Source organism: Mercenaria mercenaria, chromosome 6, assembly GCF_021730395.1.
Source record: "Mercenaria mercenaria strain notata chromosome 6, MADL_Memer_1, whole genome shotgun sequence".
NCBI classification, from domain to species: domain Eukaryota; kingdom Metazoa; phylum Mollusca; class Bivalvia; order Venerida; family Veneridae; genus Mercenaria; species Mercenaria mercenaria.
In genome coordinates, this window is record NC_069366.1 from 48,882,755 (window position 1) to 48,909,567 (window position 26,813).

Sequence of the window (26,813 nt, forward strand, 5' to 3'; positions counted from 1 at the left end):
TGTGTTTTAGTAAAATTCATGCTCATGTAGCATGTTCTTCCATCAGAAACTTGTGTCATTTACATTTTAAAATGCCTTGGAAAATATTAGTCATGAAACCGCTGAAAAAATGAGTAAATACCTGTTTTAATATTTTGCGTCAAAAATTGCTTATATCAAAAGGAATTTACATAGTGGGTAATATTGTGGGCCCAAATTTCAAGCTAAAAGCATCTTGAGCATATTTCGGCTGTTGTAACGAGTGAACAAGAAGTCAGTCTTGATAGAAATTTGCTTTACGGAAATAGAATATGCAAACATTAACACTTAATGACCTTCCAAACAAAGGGCTCGAATCCATGAGAAAGTTTTAAAATGATGTGGAGTTTGACCTCCTTTAGTCTCGTGCAAAAAATACATAATTAAAGATGATAAAATTGTAATTCTTATTGCCCATTGTTAAATGCAAATATTTTTGTAACAAAAAACAAAAATTATTTAATTGAACAGGTTTACAAAAATATGCACAACCCTAAAAGATTTAAGAGGCTCGAATCAAGGAGAAAGCAGCATATTAGTGTTCATACTTTCTAAGGGATGTTCCTTCCATTTCGCACAGTAGCATGCTAAGCTGATCTCCTGTTACGGATACCTTTATTTTGATGTAAGGTAATTATTTTTGACAGCATGTTTTAATAGCTGATCTCTTTCTGTCAAGTTTACATTTTCTGTGATATATCTTTAATTTTGCAAAGTTGGTTATAGATGACACTATGCTGAGATGGCAGCTTTTTTCTTTCTTTAAAAGATTAAGATGCCTTTTACATAGCACAAATTACCTCCCCTAACCACCATGACAGCTTGCCTTTATAGCTGGTCTCTGTTAAGTTTACATTTCTCGGGATGTTCCTTCAATTGTAAACAGTTACATAGAATGATGCTTGGCTAGGTTTCCTGTGTTTAATACTTCTGGCATTGGCTGTTCCTTCAATTATTAACAGTTACATAGAATGATGCTTGGCTAGGTTTCCTGTGTTTAATACTTCTCACATTGGCTGTTCCTTCAATTATTAACAGTTACATAGAATGATGCTTGGCTAGGTTTCCTGTGTTTAATACTTCTGACATTGGATGTTCCTTCAATTGTTAACAGTTACATAGAATGATGCTTGGCTAGGTTTCCTGTGTTTAATACTTCTGACATTGGATGTTCTTTCAATTGTTAACAGTTACATAGAATGATGCTTGGCTAGGTTTGTTTAGTACTTCTAACATTGGATGTTCCTTCAATTGTTAACAGTTACATAGAATGATGCTTGGCTAGGTTTCCTGTGTTTAATACTTCTGACATTGGATGTTCCTTCAATTGTTAACAGTTACATAGAATGATGCTTGGCTAGGTTTCCTGTGTTTAGTACTTCTGACATTGGATGTTCTTTCAATTGTTAACAGTTACATAGAATGATGCTTGGCTAGGTTTCCTGTGTTTAATACTTCTCACATTGGATGTTCCTTCAATTGTTAACAGTTACATAGAATGATGCTTGGCTAGGTTTCCTGTGTTTAATACTTCTCACATTGGATGTTCCTTCAATTGTTAACAGTTACATAGAATGATGCTTGGCTAGGTTTCCTGTGTTTAATACTTCTGACATTGGATGTTCCTTCAATTGTTAACAGTTACATAGAATGATGCTTGGCTAGGTTTCCTGTGTTTAATACTTCTCACATTGGATGTTCCTTCAATTGTTAACAGTTATATAGAATGATGCTTGGCTAGGTTTCCTGTGTTTACCGTAGTACTTCTCACATTGGATGTTCCTTCAATTGTTAACAGTTACATAGAATGATGCTTGGCTAGGTTTCCTGTGTTTAGTACTTCTGACATTGGATGTTCCTTCTATTTTGAAACTGTTTTGTACTTAACAGTGTTCAGAGCTGGTATAGGTGGTACATTATATTTAGAGTGAGCATGATGCATCCATCTGTTTTTCACGGCATCTATAGTCTATCCATATTTCCTTCCAAATGCTTCTTTTGTATACCAGCCATTTCTCTTTAAAGTAATGAAAACTGACACTAGATATCTGATTCAACTGAAATCTAAAATAGTTATTTATTATAAGAGGTTTGAAATACAATTTGAAAAATGAGGAACCGTACATAATGTTGCAAATTATAGTGAAGGTGTGCAAGTACCTTAACTTTAAGAAGAATGATGTAATTGTGTTGTTTTTTTTGTTGCGTTTCTTGAAGAACTGGTAAGGTACCAAATGCTTGTAGGGTGGAAACATTAAAGTTCATTTTCTTGACAATAAATGAGAAGTTTCTAATACTGTGTATGTTCTAATTGGTCATTTGATCATGTGTATTTTCACTTGGGATTTCGGTGTAACATTTTAAGCACCAGTTTGTGATTCAAAATGAAGATGCTGCAATTAAAACCTTTTAAGGAGCCTCGTAAAGTTAAGCACGCATTTTACATTTGTCAGTTCTTTGCACATATTGTCTGGCTGAAAGATGCTGCTTTTTACAGTGGTAGATAAAACTTCATTACAGTATTTAATTCCTTTCAGATGAAATGTGCTTTGGTAAGAAATACATTCTGAAAATTAAAATGTTCCCAAGGGAAATGGTATATATTTCAGTTATACCAAATTTGCAAAAAAATTGTGTAACGTTAGGATATGTTGAGTGAAATTTTTTCCATGCTCCATTCTGTTCATGTAAGTCTTTTAGTAAAAAAAACCCCAAAAGTTTAGGAAAGATTTGATAATGGCTAGAAAAGACTAGGGGGAAACTAGACTTTTCTGTTTGTTTGTCCTGTCCTGTATGTTTTTGTCTGAAACTTTTGCTGTTGGTAGTTGGTTTTGAATTTCTTTTAGGTTTGTAAGTTGTTGAAGTCTGAAAATTTGGCAGACATGTTAGGAAGATTTTCATAAACCTTGCATTAGTTATTAACATTAGCAAGATGATGTGCTGAGTGCACAAGACAAGGTAACTAGGTCCAAGATCAAGGTCACACTTGGAGGTCAAATGTCAGATAGCTTAACTAATTGAAAGATTTTCATAAAACTAATTTTCAGTATTACCCCATCAAAATGACATGCAGAGGATATAACTTGGGTCACTTGGCTGTAGATCAGGGTCATGCAGGTCAAAAGTCAAATAACTTAGTTTTGTTTCCCATTCATATATTCTTAACTGCTTGGAAGATTTTTTTTTTGAAACATGCATAAAATATTTAGCTCATTGAAACAATATTCGGAGCACACAGTCCTGGCCATAAGGTCCAAGATAAAGGTCATGTGTTGAGGTCAGAGGTCAAATAGCTTAACTTTGTGTCTGCTACCTATCTTCTTAACTGCTTGGTAGATTTACTTAAAACTAACATTAAATATTTACTTTGTCAAGCGGACAACCCAAGTCACTAGGATTAAGATCAAGATCACACTTGGAGGTCAAGTGTCAGCTAGATTAGATTCCTGTCAACTCCATACTTTCTAGGCCACTTTGAAGATTTTCATTAAACTAGCATCAAGTGTTTACCTTTCCAAGATGTCATAATGAGCCGTGCCATGGGAAAACCAACATAGTGGCTTTGCGACCAGCATGGATCCAGACCAGCCTGCGCATCCGCGCAGTCTGGTCAGGACCCATGCTGTTCGCTAACAGTTTCTCTAATTGCAATAGGCTTTGAAAGCGAAGAGCATGGATCCTGACCAGACTGCGCGGATGCGCAGGCTGGTCTGGATCCATGCTGGTCGCAAAGCCACTATGTTGGTTTTGTCATGGCACGGCTCATATATTTTCTAGGCTTGGCAGAGATGTGGGGCCCATAACTACTTTCAAAGTTTTTAATTTATTCCAATGAAATCTTGACTTCATGGTGTGAAGCTGTGCATGACATTTGCCTTTCTTCCCTTTCATTTTTATGCCCCCAAAGGGAGGCATATTAGTTTTCAACTGTCCGTCCGTTCGTCACAGTGTTAACTTTTTGCATGAAGGCAAGGTTAACTTTTTGCATGAAGGCACTTTACTCGTGAACCACTGCACCCAGGACCTTCAAACTTCACATCCTGATAGTACTTATTGAGTACACGACCCCTATTGACTTCGGGTTCACCAGGTCAAAGGTCAAGGCGCTGCGGGGGCATTTGTCACCATTAGTGACAGCTCTTGTTTTGGGGTAGATTTTGGGAGGAGGGATAGCGGACGGTGTGGGGACAGAATATCTTCTTTCCTTAAACAAAGTGATACTTGAGGGTATAAATCACATTCAGTGACAGTTCTCAGATGTTAGTACCAACATTAGTCTTATTGTTAAATTATATAATAATTTACTTGAAAATTGTCTTCCATTTTCATAGATTTTCAAGAAGTAATTGTTTGAAATAACATAATGTCTTTGTCAATTTTCTTTCATTTGAAAAAAAAAATTGTTTAAACAACATTGTTAAATTTGTCAATTTTCTTACCAGACAGATAAAAGAGTGTTTGTTAAGAAAGGTTAAAATGTCAGACACTTGATTCTAGTTTACAGTGACAGTTACAATATTATATGTCTGTCTGTGCATGGAAGATGATTAAAATGAACAAATTGTATTTTTCCAGAACATATTATTTGTGAGTTTGAATTATTAAAGCTATAGAGGGAGGTACAAAGTGCATGTGATGTTATATTCAGTTGTATTATGATAGGGTGCGATGGTATTGTACATTGGAATCGGAGAACATTTACAAAATGTTCCTTTTATAGAATGAAAGGGAAGGCTTTTAATTTTACACTAAAAACAGATAAAGCAGTTGTCCAAATAGAGAATATGCATATTTAAATGGTTTTCCCTATTGACAGCGGCATAAAGGGAGATAACCAAAACTTTGGATTCAGTAATACTTTCTACTATATGAATCAAATACATGTATTCAAACCTATGACAAACCCGCCCACTTAGCTCAGTAGGTAGAGCGTTGGTCTATGGATCGCGGGGTCGCAAGTTCGATCCTCGGGCGGGGGCATGTGTTCTTCGTGACTATTTGATAAACTACTTTGTGTCTGAAATCATTAGTCCCCCACCTCTGATTCATGTGGGGAAGTTGGCAGTTACTTGCGGAGAACAGGTTTGTACTGGTACAGAAACCAGGAACACTGGTTAGGTTAACTGCCCACCGTTACATAACTGAAATACTGTTGAAAAACGGCGTTCAACCCAAAACAAACAAACAAAAAACCTATGACAGATATGTGAGAGAACAGTTATCGAAAATACCGGTAGGATTTAACATAAAAAAAATGTTATTTTATTTTTAGAACAAAAAGTGTGGAACAAATTGTAAGAAGACTCTTAAATTAATAACAGTTAGATTGTTATTAGAAATAACACCACCTCTGGAATGGCCTTACACAGAGAATATTGGATGGTCTATCCACCAGAGATTGCTGCATCTTTATAAACTATTTAAGCTTTGTGCAGGTAAAGAGAATTCAGTCCAGATAAAACTTAAATATTTTTTCATAGGTCATTATATATGAATAAACTACATAAGCCGTGTAGAGTGAGAAGTTGCAATTATTTTACTGATCATTTTGAAACTATTTTTATAAGTATTTCCAGTGAACCTGGCAAATCACTTTAGGACCTGTTTGCATTGACTTCTGGAACTATTTTTTTGCGATGACTTCTAGAACTACTTTTTATGAAAATTTAGCATTGTAGAACCTCATCCAGCATATGCTTGCAATAAACTTTGCACTTTTACTAGTAATAATGATCAAATAATGAGATTTAATTTGTTCTGCTATAAACTGTAGCAGGAGACAAATTTTTTGCAAATGTCATCGACAAAACAACTGTAGAATCTGTTGTTTGTTACGGTGCCGCTAATGAACTTCCCTTTGGCCGTCAAGTCTTGGAATACTTCACCTAAATTTGTGTAAATGTCATAAAGATTTAGATTATATTTTCTGTTGTGCAATTACGCCTTCTAGAAAACTATCAATATTAATTCCATTTGCTCGCTTCAAAGAATTATACGACGGAAGCTCTCTCTCAATTGGATTAAGTTAGAATAATTTTGTGTTTTCAGTTTCGGATGATGGACTGATTTGACGTATGAATCATAGAAAAGACAGAAATATTCAGATTTTATCATCTTTTCATGTTAATCGAGATCTTCATAATAGCTCATCACTCTCTCCTTGTCGCATTTTGCAATTAAAATTGCGCAAGAGAAAACTTGGCGCTAATCCTCATGCTTCTTTGACAGGACAGAGGTTCAATAAATAATTTTTTGTTGTAAATTCATATGAAATTTTGGTTTAATTTTCGATTCCTAACAAGAATTTCATTGATAACTGAAAAAACATTAACTGTTTTTAACCGAAACGAGTAATTTTGCAGAAATCCAAAGCGTTTATAAAAGAAAGAAGTGCAGCATTGGGATCGAAGAGGTGTTGTATTTGTTTTGCTCATAAAGATTCTGTCGTAGTGGCAGTAGCGCATTTGGTGAAAAGGTTAATAACATGATATTGCAAGGCAATGAGACTCTGTTGATTTGATAAAGATTTTTGGCTCCAGCCTTAGATAATTCAAAGGTCTTGAATTTCTTCAAAGCCTTATGCTGTTTAGTTTAGAATTATTTAATTGACTGTTATTGAATCCAAATAACCATATAATTATGAAAAAATATGGGTTCGTGGGTTAAAGGTCATGGATTTACTGTTTGACCCCTTATGTATTTTACAGTCATTAACCCTTACCCTGCTAAATTTCTGTAATGAACTTGTCCACCTTTCAGTTTGGACAGTGCCATTAACAGTAAAAAAGGGTGCTTACCAAAAATACTGACTGAATAGTGAACAGTGCGGATCTTGATTGGACTGCACAGATATGCAGACTGATCATCATCTAATTGGTTGCAAAGGCAGGATCAACCATGTCCAGCATGATAAGGGTTAATTTGAAGATATCTTGTGGACACAGAAATATGTAAGTTTTGCAAAAGACATTCTGGAGACCCATTGGTAATTTGCAGAGAACTAATTTGAACGGGTCAAAAACAGAAGATAATCATTAGGTTAACTGTCTCCTTTGTATTCAATCAGTATGAATATTTGCATTTTCTTGATTTCATAATTATTGTAGAGCCCATTTATGGTTTGCCTGATGTCTTCTGTAGGGCTGTTTTGGTGTGTCCTTGCATGTGTTAGTGCCGATTTTGTCTGAAAAATAATTCTGACATGCATGGAGCAATCTTTTTAGCTCATCTGATTTTTTGAAAAAAAATGATGAGTTATTGTCATCACTTGAGCGGTTGTCGGCGTCGGCGTCGGCGTCGGTGTCGGCGTCGGCGTCTGCGTCGGCGTTGCCTGGTTAAGTTTTATGTTTAGGTCAGCTTTTCTCCTAAACTATCAAAGCTATTGCTTTGAAACTTGGAATACTTGTTCACCATCATAAGCTGACCCTGTATAGCAAGAAACATAACTCCATCTTGCTTTTTGCAAGATTTATGGCCCCTTTTGTACTTAGAAAATATCAGATTTCTTGGTTAAGTTTTATGTTTAGGTCAACTTTTCTCCCAAACTGTCAAAGCTATTGCTTTGAAACTTGGAATACTTGTTCACCATCATAAGCTGACCCTGTACAGCAAGAAACATAACTCCATCTTGCTTTTTGCAAGATTTATTGCCCCTTTTGGACTTAGAAAATCAGTTTTCTTGGTTAAGTTTTATGTTTAGGTCAGCTTTTATCCTAAACTATCAAAGCTATTGCTTTAAAACTTGCAACACTTGTTCACCATCATAAGTTGACCCTGTACAGCAAGAAACATAACTCCATCCTGCTTTTTGCAAGATTTATGGCCCCTTTTGTACTTAGAAAATATCAGATTTCTTGGTTAAGTTTTATGTTTAGGTCAACTTTTTCTCTTAAACTATCAAAGCTATTGCTTTGAAACTTGCAACTCTTGTTCACCATCATAAGCTGACCCTGTACAGCAAGCAGCGTAACTCCATCCTGATTTTTGCAATAATTATTGCCCCTTTTTGACTTAGAAAATCATTTTCTTGGTTGAGTATTATGTTTAAGTCAACTTTTCTCATAAACTATCAAAGCTATTGCTTTAAAACTTGCAACCGTTTTTCACCATCATAAGTGGACACTGTACATCAAGAAACATAACTCTATCCTGCTTTTTGCAAGAATGATGGCCCTTTTTAGACTTAGAAAATCATGGGTAGGACAATATTTCTATTACACAAAAAAAATCAGATGAGCGTCAGCACCCGCAAGGCGGTGCTCTTGTTTATATTTGTCATAAATGTTAATCTGTGAGACGGATTGTTGCACGCAAACACCAGGTCCCTGTTACAAGGTCAAGGTCACACTTGCGGGGGTTCAAAGGTCATGTCAGATCTTGTCTTGAGCCTCAACATTGATATGAATGAAGCAACCTTATATTTATTTGGCATAAATGTTTGCCTCAGTGAGCTGGAGTGTCATGCACAAACCTCAGGCCCTTGTCTCAAAGATCAAGGTACCACTTAGGGGTCAATGGTAATTTTAGAGCTTGTTCACATAGAAACTTTGACATACATTCGGCACTCTTTCTCTGTTTGTAAGAAATAAGCACCTTAGTGAATTGCCATTGGACACTGGTCCCAGTTCACACAAAGCAGTCATTTAATCTTATATTATGTCTGATATTGTTGATGCTGTAACTTTGACTTGTATGGCACTTTTATTTCTAATTGGCTGAAATATTTCAATCATTTAGGCAATGTGTCAATAAATAGTGGGCTCAACATTGTTACCGTTTTGGGTACCAACATTCTAGTTCATGTCAGTGTCAAGTAAAAGTACTTTCCTTGAGCCAGTACAGCATTTTTATTCAAAATGAAAATCATCTTTGACAGTAGTAAGTGTTGATTTTGGCAAAATACAAAATCAAGATAGTAGACATATTAAATTATGAGGAAATGAAAAATATTTTTGAACCTTAGTGCTAAATTAAGGAAACATTTGAGGAAGTAAAGAAACTTTTTTTTCTGTAACAAAAATCTCTAAAATTTCTCATTTGAAATACAATGCCAATTTCCTGTTTCCTAAGGTCAGTCAGCAGTCAGTTTTTTAAGTCCTATGAGATTCAGTTTAAGAAGAAAGTGATTTATAAAGGAATTTAAATTTTGAACGGGAAAACATGTTTTCTACTTTAGATGTCTCTCATACAGTGACGAAATATTACAGATTTGTAAAAGTGGTATTTTTGAATGCTTACCTTAATATTTGATACCAGTGTGCAGGTTTTGCACCTTGCCACTTGCCGTGTTGAGTATCTTGGTTAACAGTATGGTTCACCATTTAATTAAGAGACCTCAGAATGTACCTAATGTATGGTACACCATGAAATGTGAATACTGTCCCTAAGTTTAGCTTGCTGTGGACAATGGTGACAGGATTGTAAAAAGTCATGGACAGTAATTACCTTCGCTGTTTAATGTGCCTCATTGAACACCTTGATTTGTTAGCCATGGACAGTAATTGGTACACCATTTATGTACATTGTTGTAAGCCATGAACAGTATGGTTTGCTGTTTAATGTGCCTCACAGAATATCTTGATTTGTTAGCTAGAGACAGTAATTCGTACACCATTTATGTACATTGTTGTAAGCCATGAACAGTATGGTTCGCTGTTTAATGTGTCTCACAGAATACCTTGATTTGTTAGCTATGGACAGTAATTGGTACACCATTTATGTACATTGTTGTAAGCCATGAACAGTATGGTATGCTGTTATATGTGCCTCACAGAATATCTTGATTTGTTAGCTATGGACAGTAATTGGTACACCATTTATGTACATTGTTGTAAGCCATGAACAGTATGGTTCGCTGTTTAATGTGCCTCACAGAATACCTAGATTTGTTAGCCATGGACAGTAATTGATACACCATTTATTTACATTGTTGTAAGCCATGAACAGAATGGTATGCTGTTATATATGCCTCACAGAATATCTTGATTTGTTAGCCATGGACAGTAATTTGATACACCATTTATGTACATTGTTGTAAGCCATGAACAGTTTGGTTCGCTGTTTAATTTGCGTCACAGAATATCTTGATTTGTTAGCCATGGACAGTAATTGATACACCATTTATGTACATTGTTGTAAGCCATGAACAATATTGTTTGCTGTTTAATTTGCCTCACAGAAGTTCTTGATTTGTTAGCCATTGACAGTAATTGGTGCACCATTTATGTACATTGTTGTAAGCCATGAACAGTATGGTTTGCTGTTTAATGTGCCTCACAGAATATCTTGATTTGTTAGCCATGGACAGTAATTTGATACACCATTTATGTACATTGTTGTAAGCCATGAACAGTATGGTTCACTGTTTAATGTGCCTCACAGAATATCTTGATTTGTTAGCTATGGACAGTAATTGATACACCATTTATGTACATTGTTGTAAGCCATGAACAATATGGTTTGCTGTTTAATGTGCCTCACAGAAGTTCTTGATTTGTTAGCTATAGACAGTAATTGATACACCATTTATGTACATTGTTGTAAGCCATGAACAATATTGTTCGCTGTTTTATGTGCCTCACAGAAGTTCTTGATTTGTTAGCCATGGACAGTAATTTGATACACCATTTATGTACATTGTTGTAAGCCATGAACAGTATGGTTCGCTGTTTAATGTGCCTCACAGAATATCTTGATTTGTTAGCTATGGACAGTAATTGATACACCATTTATGTACATTGTTGTAAGCCACGGGCAGTATGGTTTGCTGTTTGATGTGCCTCATTGCATAGCCATGTACAAGAAATGTAAATTTTTGCGATATTTGTCACAGTCTGCAGTATTTTATACTGACTTTGAAGTGATTAAGTTAGGTGCTTTGATTAATTATGTCTCCCCCGCACTGGGTGATATTGATTTTGCCCTGTCTGTCTATCCGTCTGTCCCTCACACTTCAGTTCCGATCAATAATTGGAGAACCATTTGACCTAGAACCTTCAGACTTCATAGGATGGCACGGCTGAAGGAGTAGACAACCCCTATCATTTTTGGGGTCACTCCATTAAAGGGCAGGGTCACAGGGGCCTGAACATGAAAACCATTTCCGATCAATAACTTGAGAACCACTTGACCCAGTATGTTGAAACTTCATATGATGATTGGACATGCAGAGTAAGATGACCCCTATTGATTTTGGGGTCAGTCAAGGTCAAAGCAGCCAGAACATGGAAATCCATTTCCGGTCAGTAACTAGAGAACTGTTTGACCTAGAATTTTCAAACTTCATAGGGTGATAGGACTTACAGACTAGATGACCCCTATTGTTTTTGGGGTCACTCCATCAAAGGTCAAGGTCACTGGGGCCATCTGTCTGTCACACTTCATTTTTGATCAATAACTGGAGAACCATTTGACCTTGAAACTTTGATAGGGCTTACAGAGTAGATGATCCCTATTATTTTGGGGGTTACTGGATCAAAGGTCAAGGTCATTGAAGCCTGAACATGGAAAACCGTATCTGATCAATAACTTGAGAACAACTTGACCCAGAATGTTGAAACTTCATAGGGTGATTGGACATATAGAGTAGATGACCCCTGTTGATGTTTGGGTCATCTGATCAAAGGTCAAGGTCACAGGGACCAGATCATGAAAAACGGTTTCCGATCAATAACTTGAGAATCATTTGAACCAGAACCTTGAACTTCATAGGATGATAGGGCTTACAGAGTAGATGACTGAGCAGAGGCCTGAACATAAAAATCTTTCCAATCAATAACTAGAGAACCACTTGACCCACAAGTTTGAAACTTCATAGGTTGAAATGACATGCAGAGTAGATTACCCCTATTGATTTTGGGGTCCCTCGATCAAAGGTCATGGTCACAGGTTCCTGAACATGGAAAACGGTTTCTGGTCAATAACTTGAGAACCACTTGACTTAGAATGTTGGAACTTCACAGGATTATTGGACATGCCAAGTAGATGATTCCTGTTGCAGCCAACTATCAGTGTCTCTTTGACTTTCGTTCCTGTCTCCTATTGACTTCTTGCCTCTTAAGACTATGCTCTGGGGGAGACATGTGCTTTTCTACAAAAGCATCTTCTAGTTGCTAATTGATGTCAGAATAATGTAATATGCTTCTGTATTTTGTACACCTATATATTTCTCTTTTCAGAAAAAAAGCTGTCAGAAGAAAAAGATATTGATAGCACACCCAAATTTTGTAAGTAGAAAAAAGAAAATGGATAGCAAATTATATGCATCCATTTTGTCCTCATTTAGTATTTGACAATTAAAAATGAGGCAACTTATTAGTCCCCTTTAGGACCCATTTCTGGTACTATAGGATTGCACTTTTCTGTCCATAATTTTGTCAGTCTGTCAAAATTTTCCTGTCAGGTCCTTAGCCCCTAGCTCAAAGGTCAAGGTCATCAAAGTTTTATGATATTTTTTTTTTGTCCAGTTTGTACTTTTTCATGCATACATGGGTAGTCAAATAACTTGGCATAAACATTTAATTACATAAATCTCTATATTTGTGAAATGTTATTGTAAAGATTTTTCTTCTTTAAAAACAATTTGAGTGTAGGGTAAGAGAGGGCAATTATTATGTCTCCCCCAGGAGACATATTGTTTTTGCCCTGTCCGTCCGTCCGTCCTTCCGTCCGTTTGTCCGTCCGTACGTCACACTTCATTTCCGAGCAATAACTGGAGAACCATTTGACCTAGAACCTTCAAACTTCATAGGGTTGTAGGGCTGCTGGAGTAGACGACCCCTATTGTTTTTGGGGTCACTCTGTCAAAGGTCAAGGTCACAGGGGCCTGAACATTGAAAACCGTTTCCGATCAATAACTAGAGAACCACTTGACCCAGAGTGTTGAAGCTTCATAGGATGATTGGTCATGAAGAGTAGATGACCCCTATTGATTTTGGGGTCACTCCGTCAAAGGTCAAGGTCACAGGGGCCTGAACATTGAAAACCATTTCCGATCAATAACTAGAGAACCACTTGACCCAGAATGTTGAAACTTCATAGGATGATTGGTCATGAATAGTAGATGACCCCTATTGATTTTGGGGTCACTCCATCAAAGGTCAAGGTCACAGGGGCCTGAACATGGAAAACCATTTCCGATCAATAACTAGAGAACCACTTGACCCAGAATGTTGAAACTTCATAGGATGATTGTACATGCAAAGTAGATGACCCGTATTGATTTTGGGGTCACTCCATTAAAGGTCAAGGTCACTGGGGCCTGAACATTGAAAATCATTTCCGGTCAATAACTTGAGAACCTCTTGACCCAGAATGTTGAAACTTAATAGGATGATTGGTCATGCAGAGTAGATGACCCCTAATGATTTTAGGGTCACTCTGTTAAAGGTCAAGGCCACAGGGGCCTGAACATGGAAAACCATTTCCAATCAATAACTTGAAAACCTCTTGACCCAGAATGTTGAAACTTCATAGGATGATTGTTCATGCAGAGTAAATGACCCCTATTGTTTTTAGGGTCACTCCGTTAAAGGTCAAGGTCACAGGGGCCTGAACATTGATAACCAGTTCCGATCAATAACTTTAGAACCACTTGACCCAGAATGTTGAAGCTTCATAGGATGATTGAACATGCAGAGTAGATGACCCCTATTGATTTTGGGGTCACTCCATCAAAGGTCAAGGTCACAGGGGCCTGAACATGGAAAACCATTTCCGATCAATAACTAGAGAACCACTTGACCCAGAATGTTGAAACTTCATAGGATGATTGTACATGCAAAGTAGATGACCCGTATTGATTTTGGGGTCACTCCATTAAAGGTCAAGGTCACTGGGGCCTGAACATTGAAAATCATTTCCGGTCAATAACTTGAGAACCTCTTGACCCAGAATGTTGAAACTTAATAGGATGATTGGTCATGCAGAGTAGATGACCCCTAATGATTTTAGGGTCACTCTGTGAAAGGTCAAGGTCACAGGGGCCCGAACATTGAAAACCATTTTCGGTCAGTAACTTGAGAACCACTTGACCCAGAATGATGAAACTTCATAGGATGATTGGTCATGCAGAGTAGATGACCCCTAATGATTTTAGGGTCACTCTGTTAAAGGTCAAGGCCACAGGGGCCTGAACATGGAAAACCATTTCCAATCAATAACTTGAAAACCTCTTGACCCAGAATGTTGAAACTTCATAGGATGATTGTTCATGCAGAGTAAATGACCCCTATTGTTTTTAGGGTCACTCCGTTAAAGGTCAAGGTCACAGGGGCCTGAACATTGATAACCAGTTCCGATCAATAACTTTAGAACCACTTGACCCAGAATGTTGAAGCTTCATAGGATGATTGAACATGCAGAGTAGATGACCCCTATTGATTTTGGGGTCACTCCATCAAAGGTCAAGGTCACAGGGGCCTGAACATGGAAAACCATTTCCGATCAATAACTAGAGAACCACTTGACCCAGAATGTTGAAACTTCATAGGATGATTGTACATGCAAAGTAGATGACCCGTATTGATTTTGGGGTCACTTCATTAAAGGTCAAGGTCACAGGGGCCTGAACATTGAAAATCATTTCCGGTCAATAACTTGAGAACCTCTTGACCCAGAATGTTGAAACTTAATAGGATGATTGGTCATGCAGAGTAGATGACCCCTAACAATTTTAGGGTCACTCTGTGAAAGGTCAAGGTAACAGGGGCCCGAACATTGAAAACCATTTTTGGTCAGTAACTTGAGAACCACTTGACCCAGAATGATGAAACTTCATAGGATGATTGGTCATGCAGAGTAGATGACCCCTAACGATTTTAGGGTCACTCTGTTAAGGGTCAAGGCCACAGGGGCCTGAACATGGAAAACCATTTCCAATCAATAACTTGAGAACCTCTCGACCCAGAATGTTGAAACTTCATAGGATGATTGTTCATGCAGAGTAAATGACCCCTATTGTTTTTGGGGTCACTCCGTTAAAGGTCAAGGTCACAGGGGCCTGAACATTGATAACCAGTTCCGATCAATAACTTTAGAACCACTTGACCCAGAATGTTGAAGCTTCATAGGATGATTGAACATGCAGAGTAGATGACCCCTCTTGATTTTGGGGTCAGTCTATTAAAGGTCAAGGTCACAGTGGCCTGTTCATGTAAAATCATTTTTTGGAAATAACTTGAGAACCACTTTACCTACAATGTTGAAACTTAATAGGATGATTAAACATGCAGAGTAGATAACCCCTATTTATTTTGAGGTCACTTGATCAAAGGTCACAGGAGCCTGAACAGTGACTTGAGAACCATTAGGCCAAGAGTGTTGAAATTTAGCGAGATGACTGGACATGCCAAGTAGATGACCCCTATTGCAGCCAACCATCAGTGTCTCTTTGACTTTCTCTCTCTGAAACTTCACACAAGTGATCAGTACCAACAGTAGTTGTGCATGGGGCATGTTAGGTTCTTTTAGAAAAAAAATTTGCAGAGTTATGGGACTTTGTTTTTAGCTCACCTGAGCAATGCTCAGGTGAGTTTTTCTGATCGCTCGATGTCCGGCGTCCGTCGTCCGTCGTCTGTCGTCTGTCGTCCGTCGTCTGTCAACATTTAGCTTGTGTATGCGATAGAGGCTGTATTTTTCAATTAATCTTCATGAATATTGGTCAGAATGATAACCTTGATGAAATCTAGGCCGAGTTCGAAAATGGGTCACCTCGGGTCAAAAACTAGGTCACTAGGTCAAATCAAAGAAAAACCTTGTGTATGCGATAGAGGCTGTATTTTTCATTTAATCTTCATGAATATTGGTCAGAATGATAACTTTGATGAAATCTAGGCCGAGTTCGAAAATGGGTCATCTCGGGTCAAAAACTAGGTCACAAGGTCAAATCAAAGAAAAACCTTGTGTATGCGATAGAGGCGGTATTTTTCAATTAATCTTCATGAATATTGGTCAGAATGATAACCTTGATTAAATCTAAGCCGAGTTCGAAAATGGGTCATCTCGGGTTAAAAACTAGGTCACTTGGTCAAATCAAAGAAAAACCTTGTGTATGCGATAGAGGCTGTATTTTTCAATTCTTCTTCATGAATATTGGTCAGAATGATAACCTTGATGAAATCTAGGCCGAGTTCGAAAATGGGTCATCTCGGGTCAAAAACTAGGTCACTAGGTCAAATCAAAGAAAAACCTTGTGTATGCGATAGAGGCTGTATTTTTCAATTGATCTTCATGAATTTTGGTCAGAATGATTGCCTTGATGAAATCTAGGCCGAGTTCGAAAATGGGTCATCTCGGGTCAAAAACTAGGTCACTAGGTCAAATCAAAGAAAAACCTTGTGTATGCGATAGAGGCGGTATTTTTCAATTGATCTTCATAAATTTTGGTCAGAATGATTACCTTGATGAAATTTAGACCAAGTTCGAAAATAGGTCATCTGGGGTCAAAAACTAGGTCACTAGGTCATATCACGTAAAAACCTTGTGTATGCGATAGAGGCTGTATTTTTCAATTGATCTTCATGAATTTTGGTCAGAATGATTACCTTAATGAAATTTAGACCAAGTTCTAAAATAGGTCATCTGGGGTCAAAAACTAGGTCACTAGGTCAAATCAAAGAAAAACCTTGTGTATGCAGTAGAGGCTGTATTTTTCAACTGATCTTCATGAAATTTAGCCAGAATGATTACCTTGATAAAATCTAGTCCGTGTTCGAAAATGGGTCATCTCGGGTCAAAAACTAGGTCACTAGGTCAAATCGAAGAAAAACATTGTGTATGCAATAGAGGATGTATTTTTCAATTGATCTGTATGAAATTTGGTCAGAATGATTGTCTTGATGAAATCTAGGTCGATTTTGAATATGGGTTATCTGAGGTCAAAAACTAGGTCACTAGGTCAAATTAAAGAAAAATCTTGTGTATGCGATAGAGACTGTTTTTTTCAATTGATTTTTATGAAATTTGGTCAGGTTGATTGCCTTAATGAAATCTAGGTCGAATTTGAATATGGGTCATCTGAGGTCAAAAACTAGGTCACTTGGTCAAATCAAAGAAAAAACTTCTGTATGTGATAGAGGCTGTATTTTTCAGTTGATCTTCATGAATTTTGGTCAGAATGATTGCCTTGATAAAATCTAGGTCGAGTTTGAACATGGGTCATCTAGGGTTAAAAACTAGGTCATATCTAAGAAAATGCTTGTTTTATCGCAAGAGACCAACTTTTTGGTCCAATCTTAATGAAAATTGGTCAGAATATTTGTTTCCTTGAAATCACTAGGTCAAACATGTTTTACACTGTTATGGAGTGTTTCTTAGGTGAGCGACCTAGGGCCATCTTGGCCCTCTTGTTTTGTTATTATACATCATCCCCTTAAAACAATTTAATGAAACTTCACACAAGTGATCAGTAACAACAGTAGTTGTGCATGGGGCATGTGAGGTTCTTTCAGGAAAAAAATTTGCTGAGTTACGGGACTTTGTTTTTTGTTACTATGCTATATACATAGACTCAATTTTGTGTGCACCATCTCTTCTTATCCCCTTGACACAATTTAATGAAACTTCACACAAGTGATCAGTAACAACAGTAGTTGTGCATGGGGCATGTTAGGTTCTTTCAACAACAAAAATTGCAGAGTTATCGGACTTTGTTCTTGTTAACATACTATGTACATACAGTCTGCATATGCAATCTTGTGCGCGCCTAATCTTCCGAACCCTTGCACATAATTTAATGAAACTTCACACAAGTGATCAGTACTAACCCAAGTTGTGCATGGTGCATGTTACGTTCTTTTAGATAAATATTCTGCATAGTTATGGGACTTTGTTTTTTGTTACTATACTGGTTGGGAACCATTTTCCGGACACATTTTCATATTTCAGCTCCATTATTCCCTAAAAAGATATTTGACACAAATGAAGCCCATACTGCACATACTTCAGCTCCTTCCACATCCGATGTTGTAATCAGCATCGCGTTGTGACGTAAAATATGGGTTCCATGGGGCCTCAAATGGGGTCACTAAAATGAGTTATTTTTCCCGTCAGGTAAACCAGTTTCCGGACAAATATTTTGACGATGTTTTGTTGTTAATTTGATATCAAAATAAGTAATGAAACTATTTCTACACATTTCTTTATCATTCAACTCTTCAAAATAACACATGAAACATAACCCGACTTTCAATAGCAGCTATGAAAGCAAACCGAGGTTGACTATAAAAAACTCGAATTTCGTCTTATACGAATTCTTGCTAATTCCAATAGATATAGAATAAAATTAGTGCAAAAATCGACAGCCCTGCATCTTACGTAACTTTTAGCGTGAAATTAAAAGTAGAACATGTTATTAGCAGACAATCATTATGTAGTTTGAATATTCCTTCCCCACTTGATACCTCGGCATGTGTGAACTACTGCGCATGCGCAGTGCTATCTTCATGCCCCGTTAAGACAGAAAGTTATTTTGTAAACGCAGGTGAGTGATCATCAAAAACCCAAACATTACATAGCCTTATAAAATAGTGGTTTGTTGTAGACATAAAGACTAAACATCTAAATGATCTAGAGGAAACAATTCCATTAATAACAACGAAATAAAGCAGATATTACACGTGTCCGGAAACTGGTCCTGTCCGGAAAATGTATCCCAACCAGTACTGTATACATACAGTCTATATACATACAGTCCGCATAATTATGCAATCTTGTGTGCGTCAAATTGCAATGTACTGTGTCAGTGCATGCGGGGGGGGGCGGGTACATTCATCACCTTTTGTGATAGCTCTAGTTGAACTTAGCCTTACATCAGGTTATAAATTTACTACTGTTTACCGATGTATAAATGAGTTCTACCTCCACTCCTATTTGCGAAACAAAAATAAAATTTAAAAAATAGTAATTATTTCCTTGAATGTATGTGTTTGCGCTTGCACCTTTGTTAAACTTTGGAATCTCTGTTGTTACTTGAGTCTTAGAATTCATCTAAACAGTTGGTCCACATAATTAACCGCATCATATGGCTCAAGGCCCATAACTCTGGCAGTTATATTTCATGAATTATGTCCCCTTTTTCCCCCAAAGTTTTTACTAAGAATTTCATTTTAATTTTGACGGACTTCATTGTATCTCTGTTGTGATTCAAACTTCATTATATGACACAAGGTCTGCAACTCTGGCACTAATAGTTTATGAATTTTGCCCCCTGTTTACTTAGAAACGTAGAATTTATCTATCCTTAGGACAACGGGCACATTATTATACAATCTTGCCAGGCATGCATATGTTTTTGATGACACAGAAAGTGACGTCAGGCAAACTTCATCTTTTTCCAGAAGTAAAGAAAATGAAAGTAAACAGGCTAAACTTGAAAATGAAAGTCGCATTTACATTGGTCTATAGTCAGGGGTCACGCACAGGGGTCACCCTGTCTAAATGTATCTGCATGGACTTCAGATCCATATTTGAGAGCTGCGGACCTAGACGTTTCAGAAATAGTTTCAAAATGAATTTCGTGTAATAAATGTTGATTCCATGGAAGCGTAAAAGGGCCATCAGACGCCAATACGTTTTAATACGTTACAGGCATGGAAAGGATTATCAATACCAAATCTGGTATTGCACTTGTGGGCAAGTTTATTGAAGGTCAAGGTCATTGCTTTTCAAGATAGATAAAACAGTGTTAGTTCAGTTACACATGGGAGTGCTTATGAGGCTGATTGAGTCATGGTCAAGGTCACTTACAATGAAAGTAAGATAGACAGACCGCTTAATAGATCTAGTTAGAAGTTTCGGAGAATTAAATGAAACTTAAGCTGTAGGTAGCTTATACTGTGGCCAAGGTTACGATTGCTTTAAGCTGTTGGAGTCAAGGTCATTTTTTCCAAAAAGAGGAAAGTGTTATCTTATTATTAAGAAAAGAGCCTAGATTCCAATAGTTTGTGGTTTGTTACCCACCCCCTGAAATAACTGTTCAAACTAATTTTGGCATATGGGGGGAAAATGACCAGATTTTAAAAAGAAACATTTTAAGTATATACATGAAGTTTAAAGTTTGCTACATAAATATCCTGCTTACAGCCGCCTCCGCTGTGAAAGTATGAAGTATCACCTAGCCCATCTCCGACAATGTTCACTAACTTACAGACATTTGGGTGTCAGGTTGACGTTAATTAATTTCCCCGATTGTCTAATTAATTAACCGCAGCTCTACGTGATGGGGGACAATACCCTTCCTTCGGTAAAATCTAATTTACATATGCAAGATAGGCTTATTGTCTAGACTCCTCGAAACATGGCTTCACATGGTTTGACATTCGTAGATTAATTTGCTTCTAGTCTAATCAGCATCCTCGACTCTCTGGACAAAGTAGATAGGACATTTTTTAACTGATGTTCCCCTTTTAAGTTGAAGACCTGTTCAATAATTTAAAGTTTTGGATTTTTTAAGTGTTAACATTTGTTACAGGCAGCAACTTTTAACTTCTCCCGAGATGGGAAGCAGCATACTGAAGTCTATTTTTGTACGGTTTTAGATTGCTGATTGACATAAGAACAGCCTTTGGTTGCGCACTTTTAGATAAGGTTAAAGCTGAAAGGCCACACTAAGCTATGTCAGCTGAAGGAGGGGGATGACCAACTTTTCTGTTTTATGAAGCAGTTTATATAAATTAAAATATGTCTATGACAGATCTAGGAAATAAACCGGGGCCTATATGGCCAAGTGGTTAAGGTTGCTGGCTCGGAATCACTTGCCCCTCACCAATGTGGGTTTGAGCCTCACTTGGGGCATTGAATTCTTCATGTAAGGATGCCATCCAGCTGGCGTATGGAAGGTTGGTGTTCCTACCCAGGTGCCTGCCTGTGATGAAATAATGCACAGAGGAGCCTTTGTTTTATTGGTTTTTTTCCTACCTCTTACTTGAATTTATTTCCTTGTAACATTATGAGACGTTTTCTGCACATGGAATATATAATCTAAGGGAGACTACTCAAACATAAAAATAGATGTTGCCTGGTTAATTATATTTGTTTAATACCCTATTTAAATACAGGTGTTGTAAAGTGAGTACAGCACTTTGATAATTGAATTGGTCTGTGGAAAAATTCCTCTTATTTTATTAATTGGTGCAAAACTAAAAATCTTTGCTGATGTTTGTCCACTTCCAATCAATTACTTACTTAAATTTGTTTGGTTTGGTTCAATACAGTTGTCCAGCGGTATTTCAGTTATGTAGGCAGTTACCTGGACTCTGTACATTCAATTACTAACATGAGCTGCGCCATGAGAAAACCAACATAGTGGCTTTTCGACCTGCATGGATCCAGACCAGCCTGCGCATACGTGCAGTCTGGTCAGGATCCATGCTGTTCTCTAACAGGTTCTCTGATTGCAATAGGCTTTGAAAGTGAACAGCATGGATCCTGACCAGACTGCACAGATGCGCAGGCTTGTCTGGATACATGCTGGTCGCAAAGCCACTATGTTGGTTTTCTCATGGCACAGCTCATAATGACTTAAGACACATCATCTTCTGTCAAAATTGTCTTGGAGGATGAATGGCGTCAAGGGATGAACTTACTAGGCAGGCTTTCTGACCTTTAAAGCTACTCTCTCACAGTAAGAGTATTAAAGTAGCTTTTACTCTTTTCGCGTATCTTTTCGTCACTAGTTCATATTGAATATTTAAAGGTGAATATTTACCTATGTAAAATAATCATAGTTCCAGTGTGTAAAAAAATTAACTGATTCTAAGTTGTAAAAACATTTGAAAACAGAATTAACATATACTATGAAATTTTTCCACCATGTAACCTACATTTAAAGAGAAAGCACCTAATAAAATTGAGAGTTCAAGTCGAAAGTTGTATATAAGTCTGGATTGAGATTTTTAATTAAATTGTAGGAATTCCTTATGGGGTTCAATGAATTTAACATTTCTCAATTTACAACAATAAAACTACTGATTTAGAGATAAGTCTTTAATTAAACACGAAAATTGAGATGCTGGTGAAGAGATTAAGTACAGAAATTGGTATAAAAATTATTCACCCTTTGCGGCTTGACGGGGATGTCTCAGGGTATCTTACTCACTGTCAACAAAAGTTCATGCAAATTTTCTACAATTTTGTCTATTGTTAGTGGGTACTGAAGCTTATAGAAAATTACCCTTCAATTAAAACTATTAATTTTCACGACTAAAATCTTGGATCGGAACGTTTTACGGTTGACATGCCAAAATGATTAAGAATTTGGGTGGATATAAATTATAATGATTTATTCAATTAGAACATTAATTTAGCTATTATAGCCAAAGAGAGAGCACTCTGATTTTGCATGTATGCTATTTATGCTGATTAGTTTTTTAACTCCCTTTTTTGGAATGGGGTTCTATTTCACAAATATACTTTCTGGTAAGAATTAAAGTAAAATAATACCCATTTTTCTAGCCACAGTATTCTTTGACATCTCCAAAAAATATTTTTTTCAGAATGTCTTGATACTTTTTTACTTTCTTTAAAAGATTGTTTCAGACAGAATCGGACACACAGAATTTTCTCATTAAACAGTACTTTATTAAAGGGCTTAATAGTTTTAAATCATAAGTTTTATAAAAGAGCAGACGAAATGTCCGCCAGAGGTAAAAATAGAAATCTTGAAACTTTACTGTCAGTTATGTTATGGCATAACCCCTTCTCAGCCAAAAGGGCCTGCTAGTTTGAACTTAAACAGTTTATTATAAACACGAGAAAAACAAAAACGATTATTTAGGGTGTTCAGAGCAAACAAATTCATATGTGCAGTTGCGTATAAAGCTTTTACAGTCCTTAGTATCTTGAACCATAGATACAGAGAGATGTTCTTTATATTGTTCTTATTTCGATTAAAGACAATCATGAAAAAATGTCAATTATTTTAACATGTTAACTATATAGCAAAGAGATTGATCAAGTTTAATTACTTTTTTGGGGGAAAATACTGATGCCTTCCAATTAAGTGAAATAATGAGGGTAGTTTCTGCCAGAATTGTCACACAAAGTAACTGGTTCCCTACTCCACGATCTGGTGTGCTTGATAAGAATGGAAAATCGAGAATCATTCATTACAGGGTAGATGTGGCACATTGACAGTATAATAGTTGAATTGTTACGTACATTTGATAAGCAAATCGGCATTTGCCAGAATCAAGTGGAGTCGCAAATATTTGCATTCTCGTCAGATGAAATTTCACTCACATCTGACCAAGGGAAAAGTGAATTCTGTATGCTTTTGATAGATATCTTATTAGTTGCGGTAATTTAAAAAATTGCTTCTTTGTCTACTGATCAAGATGGCCTTATCTTTCCTAGTTAATGAAAATCTCTGAGGATATTCTATAATTGACTTTCTAAACCGATAACAGTAGATATACTGGTAATTTTGGCAGCCGGTTTTTAGATGAAATGATAATACGCATATATTTTAGAGAAGTTTTCGATAGAGATATCAAGTTTGTAATCTGAAGTGAATACTTTAAAATTAAGCATTTGTCTAAGCATACCTAGAGTGCAACCAGTCATGCTTCTTTTGTTTTTACGTCAGCCTCGTGAAGTTTTCAAATAAGAAAAAGCTATTATCAGGTTTGTACTAATACCCCTGGCTTTTCATGTCATTGCTGTGACGTTTTGCAATCAGACGTGTGCTAATACTGCTAATGAGTAGTATGTCATTGCTGTGTTTAGAGTTTAAACTTGTTTCCCACTTCAAAAATTGAGGGAAGGGTTAGAAATTTTACATAGATCAGACTTGTTTTTCAATATTTATAAAAACAGACTGAGTCAAGTCCAATAACTTACATTTTCACATAGTTACGGCTTTAGAAAAATTTTGCCCCTTTTGTGTAAACATTGAAGTGCCTAGCAAACTGTCATTGTTCAATCCTTGTTTGGTCAGATACTGAAAGGTTGCAACAAAATTTTAGCAAGTTATCTTCTGAACATGTTGAGATAGTTTTTCTTATTTCGGAATTAACAAATTCTAAACACAATCAGAAACTTCCTTTACGAAATTGTGAACCTCCATGTATGATTAAGATTTATTCATAGACCTCGTTACTAATGATTATTGCTGTCACTTTTTGTTAAAGACGGACATGTCATCTTTTAGAAATCTCCGGATTAATCAGGTTTTACCAATCGTCTTAATGGACGAGGCTTCTAGTTGCATCACTAGAAAGAAATTTCCAGTTCGAATTGATGGAAACAATTGTCAACTTTAATGAAGCTTGAGCAAAAAAGTGCCGAGAGAAATGAAAAAACCTCAAAGTTCTTAGCATCTTACTGATTGACATTATTTTTTTCCCCCATCAATAGAAAAAAGGGGTGCTCTTGTGAAACGGGATCTAATTTTGTGATTGATGAATATGCTTAATTCCTTTCTAGATTGAGATATATATCGGGCTTTACCCACAGCAATATCATCATTTATATTATCATTATCATCATCCACATCATTACTTGTTATATCTTTGTATTCATCAACATCATCCTTTGTACTATCATTATCATCATCACCATCATCACATGTATTATAATTGTAATTGTCAGCATCATCACTTCTATTATTATCATCAGCATCATTTCTTGTATTATTATTGTCATCATCAGCATCATTAGTTCCAACAATTTGATACAAAATGATAGGTATGTTATGCAGATAAAGCACTTGCACCATCATTACTTGCTACTAGTATCAATAATCATCTGTAATCACTGTTTTTGTCATCATCTTCATGGTCATCACCACTATCATCTTAAGACTGGTCATCTTGTCTAATTATGTTAGAAGATTTCACCAGATCATGCAGTTTGTTAGGGGCCTCCGTGGCCGAGTGGTTACGGTCGCGGACTTCAAATCACTTGCCCCTCATCGATGTGGGTTCGAGCCTCACTCGGGGCGTTGAATTCTTCATGTGAGGAAGCCATCTAGCTGGCTTACGGAATGTCGGTGGTTCTACCCAGGTGCCCGCTCGTGATGAAATAATGCACGGAGGGGCACCTGGGGTCTTCCTCCACTATTAAAGCTGGAAAGTCGCCATATGACCTATCATGTGTCGGTGCGATGTTAAATCCAACAAATAAAAAAAAAAATGCAGTTTGTTGAATTCATTTCAAAAGAAGCAGAAGCTGGACATTTTGTTGAGCTTTATATACACAATGATAGTGCAGCTGATATACTTATTTGTGAAGTTTTTGAAGAAATTATGAATAAGTGTAATAATTAATTCCTTTACTGATTTTTTGGTGTCCTAGAGTTGAGCAAAAAAGGCATACAAATGTGTCACTTGCCATCCTGTCATCTGTCCACATCAACATTTTTGCTGAAATAACTTCCTGAAGACTTAAATCATTTATGTTCCTCAGATGGTCCACTTCTAAAATTCAAATGGTTCTTCAAACAAAACATACGGTAATCAGGGTGTAAAATAGATAATCTTTGTACAACATAATATTATTCCATAATCCACCCCCCACCCCAACCCCTTTCAACCTTCCAAGATATAGAGCTGTATTGCTTTGCACCTGTTTGTTAAGCCAGATGGTTGGTCAATAGAACAAACGATTTCCATCCGATAACTTAAGAACAACTTGACCGAGATTCTTCAAACTGGGTAGTATAATTGGGCTTATGATGTAGATGGCCCATATTGTTAATAGGTAAAAAGGTCAAGGTCACAGGGACTTTAACCTTGAAAACAGTTTCCACTTAATAACTTGAGAACCTTGTTGACCCAAAACCTTCAAACTTAATAGCATGATCTGACTTATAAAGTAGATGACCCATATTGTTTTGGGGGCAATAGGTCATAAGTCAATGTCACAGGTGCCTGAACATTGAAAACAGTTTCCACTCAGTAACTTGAGAACCATTTGTCCTGAACCTGCAAACTTGATAGCATGATTAGGTTTATGAAGAAGATGTCAATCTTTTGTGTTGGGGGTCAATAGGTCAAAGGTCAAGGCCACAGGAACCTGAAGATTGAAAACTATTTCTGCATGGTAACTTGAAATCCACTTGAATCAGAAACTTTATATCATGATTAGGCTTATAAAGTAGATGACTCCTATTGTTTTTGGGGTCAGTTGGTCAAAGGTCAAGGTCAGAGGGGCCTGAACCTTGAAAACCATTTCCACTCTTTAACTTGAGGACCACTTGACTCAGTATCTTCAAACTGGGCTTAAAGTGAAGTAGATGACTCCTATTGTTTTTGGGGTCAGTTAGTCAAAGGTCAAGGTCAGAGGGGCCTGAACCTTGAAAACCATTTCCACTCTATAACTTGAGGACCACTTGACCCAGTATCTTGAAACTCTATAGCATGAGTGGGCTTATGAAGTAGATGACCACTAATGTTTTAGGGGTTAGTAGGTCAAGGCCATAGTGATCATGGGACTGAAAATTGGACAGCCCATCATAGGAGGTATTGCTCTTGTTTTGAAATAGTTTCACAGAAATGTTTCTTGAGGCTTATTTGTACAGGGTTGTACTTCAGATTCAGAGGTCTAGGTCACTGTGCTCACACAATTCCTTGGCAAGGCACCTCTACTAATAAGGAATCAAGTAGCATAGTTCTGTTAACTTTGTCTACAGTTTATACCCAATAAATAGATAAACAACTGTTTACCTAATCCATAACAAGGTTTTATCATGAATTGTGTCTTTATTTACTGTCAGTTTTATGGTCAAAACTGTATTTTGCATGAAAATATTGCTTTTATGCTAACTAAAATGCCTTAGATGTTTTTATAAAATTCCAATA

General features: G+C 36.8%; 1 protein-coding gene across 2 annotated transcripts in view; it reads left to right on the forward strand.

The window, feature by feature from the left end:
• Positions 1 to 26,813, forward strand: part of LOC123548966 (uncharacterized) — a 71,931-nt gene that overhangs the window by 13,698 nt on the left and 31,420 nt on the right. For both annotated transcript variants that reach the window (XM_053545830.1, XM_053545831.1), the window contains exon 2: positions 12,195 to 12,242. The gene's annotated coding sequence lies outside the window, so the exon portion shown is untranslated. The remainder of the gene's footprint in view (positions 1 to 12,194; positions 12,243 to 26,813) is intronic.